At 47.5% G+C, this 7,861-nt stretch overlaps 1 pseudogene; it reads left to right on the top strand.

Moving 5' to 3' along the window:
• Positions 1-469: 469 nt before the first annotated feature.
• Positions 470-6,993, top strand: LOC119292940 (annotated as a pseudogene).
• Positions 6,994-7,861: the final 868 nt, after the last annotated feature.

Genomic DNA, 7,861 nt, shown 5'->3' with positions numbered 1-7,861 from the left:
CTAACCATTCGGCAAATTAAGATCTCATGTGGGCGTGTTACTTTGTCTCCTGAGTTAACGTCTTGATGCATGCATCGACAAACTAATCATCCAGCTTTTGTACGTACGTAGTAGTCCCTTCTCAGGCATGCATGCACAGTCCACATGAAGAGGTTTTGTACGTACCTTCTCAAACCCACACGCCTGAACGGTACATTTGCCGGCGCGGATATACACACCCTCTCGCCTCCCAAGCTCACCACGGCACGCTGAAAACGACACGATTCGTACCGTGTCCGCGCGTCACACCCGCCGGCCAGCAACGCTCACATCGCCCCGGTCGTACAGGCAATCAGTTTGAAGATCGTCGTATATTGGCATCACACGTTCACACTTTATATACGAGCATAAGGAAGCACCGGCGGACCCAGATCATCCACATCCCCATCCGGTGGCAGCGCGCTGGCGGGTCACGTTCGCCCCGGACCTCATGGCGGCGCGCTCCATCACCTTCGCCACCGGCGAACTCCTTCTCCGACAGGATGCTCTACGATTGGTGCTGCTCGATGATCGGGGTACCACGGTAGATGCTCGATTTCTGCGTGTCGATGAGGTGATTGACATCGGGTACATCATCCCCTTCCCGTGCCACTTTGCTAGGGTTTGAGATCGTCTTTCTCCCCTCTCACCTACGGGCCACCCGCTGGAGAGTCGGGGAGCCGGCGCCGCCGTGCGTGGCGAGTCGTCGTTCTCCCGCGGCGGATCTCATGTTTTGGGAGCGGTTCACGGAGACCGCGGTACCCTCCCCCCTCCTGGCCGGTTCGGGGATCCTGGGGCGCCGACCGGTGGAAAACCGCTCCCCCCACCCGGATCTGCGACACGTGGGCTTGGGCGCATCCGACTGCCATGACCATGCCGCGGCTAGGGTCCCAGACTCGGCCCCTGGTATAAATCACGGCGCCGCTGCCTCTCGCCCCCCCCCCATTCTGGATCTGGAGGACTGGCTTCTCCACTTCTGGGAGAGGCCGGAGAGAGAGAAATCTAGGGTTCTTCCCTCCTTCTCCTGGTGGAAGGGGAAAATACGTGGCGATTCTAGATCTTTTGCTCTGGTTGTTCATCTTCCCCACCTAGATCCGCTGCTGTTTCACCCTGCAAGCCACCCAAGATGAGAGAGGAGGGGTTTGGCGCGGAACGGCATGGTCGTAGTGCGGGCCGTTTCAACCGCGGTGAAGGGCGGGGCCGTGGCGACGAGGGAGGCCACGATCGTACTGTAGGCGGCGGCGGCGGGCGTGGGCATGGCCGCGATAGCCACGTCTGGACCCGCAAGACGGCGTTGGGGGCCTCCTCCTCCACTGCCCCGTTGGGATCTGGCGAGACGGGCTTCGACCGTTGGGAGAAGGCTGCTGGCTCGTAGAAGGACTACCTAGCGCACCAAGATCGCTGGGGTGCTGAGGGGAGCGGCAAGAACGCCGAAAAGAGTGCTCCTCCTGAAAAGATGCGTGAGCCTCCTCCTATCCCTGATCAGTTAGTTACCTCTTCTGAGATTTTGTCAAATCTGCAATCATTTTGGGCATCCTACTGCGAAATGTCCTCAAGCCCTATGTGTTAGATGCAAGAAGAGAGGTCATTTATCCGTGATTTGCACTGATTTCCTCCCTTGGGAATGCATACCTGTGATGTGCGCTTTCCAAGCTAAAGGGCAGGGTTTCCATTATATCCATGACTATTCTGTTAGTAGTCAGACTAGTGAGAGGATAGTCGAGGTCATTATAACGATTGTGAAGGGGGAGATTACCACTAAACAACTGGTAGATGAATTTGAGAAGTATATTGGGCAGGGGTGGAGATGTTCAACACACTTGATTGCCCCCCAACAGTATGTGATGCGTTTTCCTAACCAAAGGGAGGTGGATAAGGCTCTGTTTGTTGAATATATTCCTCTCAAGGCTCTGGGGGTGGTTGTGCGCATTACTCCTTGGTCCGAGGATGTAGAATCTGAGGGTTTACTTGAAGTAGCTTGGATTAGAATCAGTAAAATTCCTCCTAACAAACGGTGTGACAAAAATGTGGCTTATGTCGGAGGACTGGTTGGGGTGACCCTGGACATTGACATGTCGACGCTCAACCGCCCCTCCTCTGTGTGGGCCAAGCTAGGATGCCGTGAGGTTGATAAGCTGCCTACCTCTGCTGAAGGCTGTTTAGGGGGTTGTTTCTATCATTTTCAATATGAGGTGGAAGAAGTGCTGGTGAGAAATACAATCCGTGAGGAAGAACATGTGCATGTGCCGCACTACGCTGGCCAGAACAATACCAACCCCAAGCGCAAACGGAATGAATCACCCCCTAAAGATGGCAACAAATCCCCTGACAGTAATGATAAAAACAAATCCTCCTCATATCGTGGGGGAAAAGCCTATCGCTTGCCATCGCCAAAGGATGGGGATTATCTTCCTACTGACAGTGCTTCTTCTGAGAGTGAGAATAGTGATGGCAATAGTCCATTGCTGATTGAAAAGATGGCCCTGGAAATGACTGCTGATCAACAGTTGGGCATGTGTTTTCCTCCTACGAGTGGCAACTATGAGCGTGATCCTGTTGATCAAGTTCCTTCTAGTGGCCACACTCTGCAGGTGAATAATCAAACTGAAGTTGTTTCTTCTGTTCCTACTTCTGTTATCTCTAACTTATCTCAGATTTCCGAGGTGGTGGGAGATGCTGAACCAGACCTGAAAGTTTCCATGGACTACACGGTACAACTCCCTCACCCTGACTGCGAGGAGATCATTCCTACTCCTCCTCTTGCACCTGAGTTGCATCTTCGGTTCAGTCAGCGCAACACCCATCTCCAGCACATGAACATGGAAACCAGAGCAGCGAATCTGATCAATGCAAGAGATATGAAAGGTAAATCCAACCTCAATGACAAAAATGCCTTTGTTGCTCTTGCTGATTCTGAAATTATTAGTCGAGCTTCTAAAATGGGTGTTTTGATCCCTGATAATGATTTTGCTTGTGTTGACATTTTGAGAGAATTGGAAGTTGTTAGAGCCAATTTGGTTGATAAGAAAGCTAATATTCAGGAGAATTTAGATAATGAGGAGATGTATATTACTAATGGGCTGGGTAAAAATTACCCCCTAAATCTGGCCTGGTTGGATGAGGATGAGGTGGTCAATGACAAACTAGTGAAATCCAAATCCGCTAAGAAAAGTAAGAAAAAAGTGGAGGTTCGACTACCTAGGCCTGTGACTAGGAGTCAAAAGAAGAAAAACGATTTTGCTGGTATCCCAGGTGACTCTACCCTGCTTCCTGGTAGGGTCACCAGAGCCGGAAAACAAACTACCCGTTCCAAATGAGTGGACTCATTTGGAATTGCAGAGGGGTGGGCAAGAAGGAGATGGCCACCTGCCTCTCTGATATCATTAGTGACCATTCCATTGACTTTATAGGATTACAGGAAACCTTGAAAAAATATTTCTCCCACAAACTTCTTAGAAGGCTTGACCCTTTTAGTTCTTTTCATTGGGAATGGATCCCTGCTATTGGTAAATCTGGGGGCATTCTCTGTGGTATTCGCAGCAGCAACCTGGAGTTGATGAAATGCATCAAGGGGAATTTTGTGTTACAATTAAGTGTTAAAGACCTTAGAATCAAGAAGATTTGGAGCCTTCTGGTGGTCTATGGATCTGCTCATGAGGAGCATAGGGAGGATGGAGCTGGCTTCCTTTTGCCATAATACTGATATTCCTTATATTGTTGGGGGAGACTTTAACATTCTGAGACACACTGGTGAGAAGAATAAAAAGTTGAATAAATCCAAATCGACTGACCTTTTCAACTCCATCACCAATACCCTGGGCCTTAGGGAAATTTATATGAGTGGGGGTAAGTATACTTGGTCCAATAACCAATCCCACCCCACACTCGAGAGACTTGATAGGGTGTTGATGTCTGACTCTTGGGAGAAAATGTTCCCCTTGGTCTCCATGAGAAAACTGGCTAGAGAATTATTTGACCACAATCCTCTCTTGATATACACTGAAGGGAAAAAATAACACCCACCAAAGCCCGGGAGTTTCGTTTTGATCTCTCGTGGCTCAAAGATGACAGGTTTTTTGACCTAGTGGTTAATATCTGGAATAGAAGGGTTGCTGCCTTGGACCCCATTGATATTCTAAATATCAAGCTCAAAAGATTTAAGTCTTATTTCAAAGGGTGGGGCTCGGATAAATTTTGTCATGCCAAAAAACGAAAAGAGGAACTACGTCTCGAGCTCGAGTTACTAGAAGAGGCAGAGGAGGAGGGCCCTTCGCTGCCGGAGTTATATTGTAGAAAACTCAATGTGTGCTTTGAGCTTCATGAGCTGCTTGCTGCTGAAGAGATCTATTGGCTGCAGCAATCACATGAACGATGGTTGCTCAGGGGAGACTGCAACACGGACTACTTTCATAAAATAGATAATGGCCGCAAATGGAAAAATACTATCCATGCTCTCAAATATGGAGAGGTGGAGATCGAGGCCACTGATAACCTATTGACCCATGCCACTAGTTTCTATAAAGAACTCTTTGGTCGGGCCCCTGGAAATCTCTTTCACATGGATCTTGATATCTGGGAGAATAATGAGAAACTTTCGGCTGAAAACAATGCAGTCGTGATTAGGGAATTCTCTGAACAAGAGGTCAAAGATGCTCTGTTTGACATGGATGTCAATAGAGCCCCAGGGCCTGATAAAATTCCTGCTGAATTTTATCAGTGTTGCTCGGATATTGTCAAAAATGACATCATGCGACTATTTGATAGCTTTCATAAGGTTACCCTTGATGTCCAGCGTCTTAATTATGGCATCATTACATTACTTCCTAAAATCTCGGGGGCGGACCGCATCCAACAATTTCGCCCGATTTGCCTCCTCCGTTGCCCCTACAAGTTGATCACCAAAGTTATGGATAGAAGAGTGGCTAAGTATGCTGACATTCTTATCAGTCCCACCCAGAATGCCTTTGTTAAAGGCAGAAGTATAATGGATGGGGTGCTAGCCCTCCATGAACTTCTGAATTATACTCATGTCAAGCAGAGAGTTGGGGTGATTCTAAAACTCGATTTCGAAAAAGCGTACGACAAAGTCAATTGGGACTTCCTGTTGGAGTGTCATGAACTCCAAGGTTTTGATTCTAAATGGTGTGGTTGGGTAAAACAAATCCTGCATAATGGCACGATTAGCATCAAATTAAACAATTGTGTCGGACCTTACTTTCAAAGTGTCAAAGGGGTGCGTCAGGGGGACCCCTACTCACCCTTCCTGTTTAACTTGGCTATGGAATGCCTAACCAAGATGATTAAGAATGCCCAGAAAAACAATCTCATAGTGGGGCTGGCCTCGGACTTAATTCCTCATGGGGTTGCGGTGCTGCAATATGCTGATGACATGATCATCTGTCTGGAGCATGATATATAAAAAGCTACCAACCTTAAACTCCTGTTATACATCTTTGAGATGATGTCTGGTCTTAAAGTTAATTTTCATAAAAGTGAGTTCTAACGGTGGGTGGGGATGCCCAGATCACCAATGCCTATTCTGATCTCTTCAATTGTGACATAGGCCAGTTTCCCCTTAAATACTTGGGTACGCCAGTTAGTTTTACAGCTCTCAGGAACTCTGACTGAGATTTCATTGTTGACAAATACCTCCTCAGATTTGATGCTTGGGTTGGTAATGCTGCCTCCATGGATGGGGGACACACCTTGTTAGACTCGGTAGTCACACAACTGTCGCTTTACCACATGTCTATGTGGCTAATGAACAAAACCTTCGTGGAAAAATTAGACAAACATAGGAGGAGATTCTTCTGGCAAGGGTGCCAAAAGAAATGCAGATACCACCTTGTTAGGTGGAATAGAGTCTGTAGATCTAAAGATAAGGGTGGACTCGGAGTTAAAGATTTATGCAAACATAATATCAGTCTTATGCTCAAGTGGTGGTGGAAACTAGACACCCAGAATGGGATCTGGCAAGATATTGTCAGGGCTAGATACCTGCGTGATCAAACTATTGCGACGGTGAGTCCTCATTTCTCTGATTCACCCTGCTGGAAAAACATGCTGACTATTAAGAACCTATATATGATAGGCAGAATAATACATGTGGGAGCCGGTAATCTGACCAAGCTTTGGAAAGATTCTATTAATGGGCTGGCCCCATTTTAGGAACAATTTCCTCGCCTGTTTGACATTTCTGTCGACCAGAATTGTACCCTGGATAAAATGGGGTCTGTAGTTTGTTCCAACTTCTTTCGCAGAAGACTAGACTCAGATCTCATGAAGCAATGGGCTGATCTCCGCGATCAGGTCCATGGCATGCGTCAGTCAGACACCCATGACTCTCTGTACTGGGGACTGAACAAATCGGGTAAGTACACCACTAAGTCTATGTATAAGTGGCTCGAAAAACCCCTTAGTGGGTGCAACTTTAAGTGGATCTGGAAGGCTAAGATTCCACTTAGAATCCAGATCTTCCTCTGGCAACTTTCACAAGATGCTATCTTAACAAGGCAAGTGATGCGTCAGCGCAAGTGGCCACGGAACCCTGTGTGTTCCTTCTGCCAGCAGATCGAAACTTCTCAGCATCTGTTCTTTGATTGCCCCGTTGCTAGGGTTGTGTGGCAATCTATTGGAGTGACCCTCGGGACTGACCTTTGTCCTAGAAACCAATGGAAGTTCTTTGTGTGGTGATACTCTTTTCTGCCCAGTTACGATTCCTTCTATACTGTGGCCTTGGGTGCTGTCACTTGGTCCATCTGGTTGGCGCACAACAGTGCTACTTTTGAGAAGAGAATGATCAAAACCCCTTTTGAGATTGTTTTTACGGTGGTTTCTTTTCTACTCTATTGGGCAGGTCTTCAGGGCGAGGGCGACGCCAAGCTACTGCGTGCAGGGGCGGAGATGATTCGCAACGGGACTCTGATGCTGATGAGGACCTGTGATGCGACTGTCAAGATTGGAGATTCAAGCTGATTACCTCCCAAAAGCGACATTTCTGCTACCTCTTCGTCCTGTTCGTCGTTTGATGCCAAAAGTGCGGCGTTTAAAAACTTTCCTGGGTTGTATTCATCTCAAAAGATTTGTGGATCTTTTGGCTGCCTGCTATAATAGGGCTAGTTGTATGGTGCTACCAAGTTTTCGCCCCATAGCACTCGTTTCGATGGCGGGCGAGTGCGGTGGGTTTCCTGGTAGTGCGTCGAACTCGCTCTCCCCTTCTCCCTGTTCGGTTCCCAGACTGTTGTATTTCCGTTCTAAGTAATGGAAAGGGGGTTAGCCCGGTTCGAAAAAAAGATCATTGTATATTGTTGTCAAAGATCGAGCAAGTGCCGCCGTGGTGGCAGTAGAAAATAACTGTCCATCGATGTGCGCATGCAGCTGCGTGCTTATTCGCCCGGCCGTGCATGTGTCGGTCACTCGATCTCTCCACCAGATAAGAAGGGTTGCATATACAGTGGACTTGGATTTGATCCGGCACCAAGTTGACAATAGCACTAGTCTAGTTAAGGGCCTGTTTGGTTCCAAATAATTCACCAACTTATAAGTCGAAAAGTGAAAAAAGTGACTTATTTTGCCAAACAGACCTGACTTATAAGTCACCCCAACTTATAAGTCATAAGTTGCTTCACCCCAACTTAAAACTTATAAGTCACCCCCTTTTGCATGGGTCCGACCACCTGCATGATGTGGATTGGTGGGGAAGGTGTCTCAGGTGACTTATAACTCAGGTGACAACCAAACATACATGACTTATAAGTCACTAGTTTTAAGTCACCTGACTTATAAGTCAGGTAACTTATTAGAACCAAACAGGCCCTAAATACCATGATCTGCTACGTGTACG

Source organism: Triticum dicoccoides, chromosome 4B, assembly GCF_002162155.2.
Source record: "Triticum dicoccoides isolate Atlit2015 ecotype Zavitan chromosome 4B, WEW_v2.0, whole genome shotgun sequence".
Lineage (NCBI taxonomy): Eukaryota > Viridiplantae > Streptophyta > Magnoliopsida > Poales > Poaceae > Triticum > Triticum dicoccoides.
The sequence above is the reverse complement of the archived record's forward strand: the minus strand, read 5'-3'. Positions and strand labels throughout refer to the sequence as shown.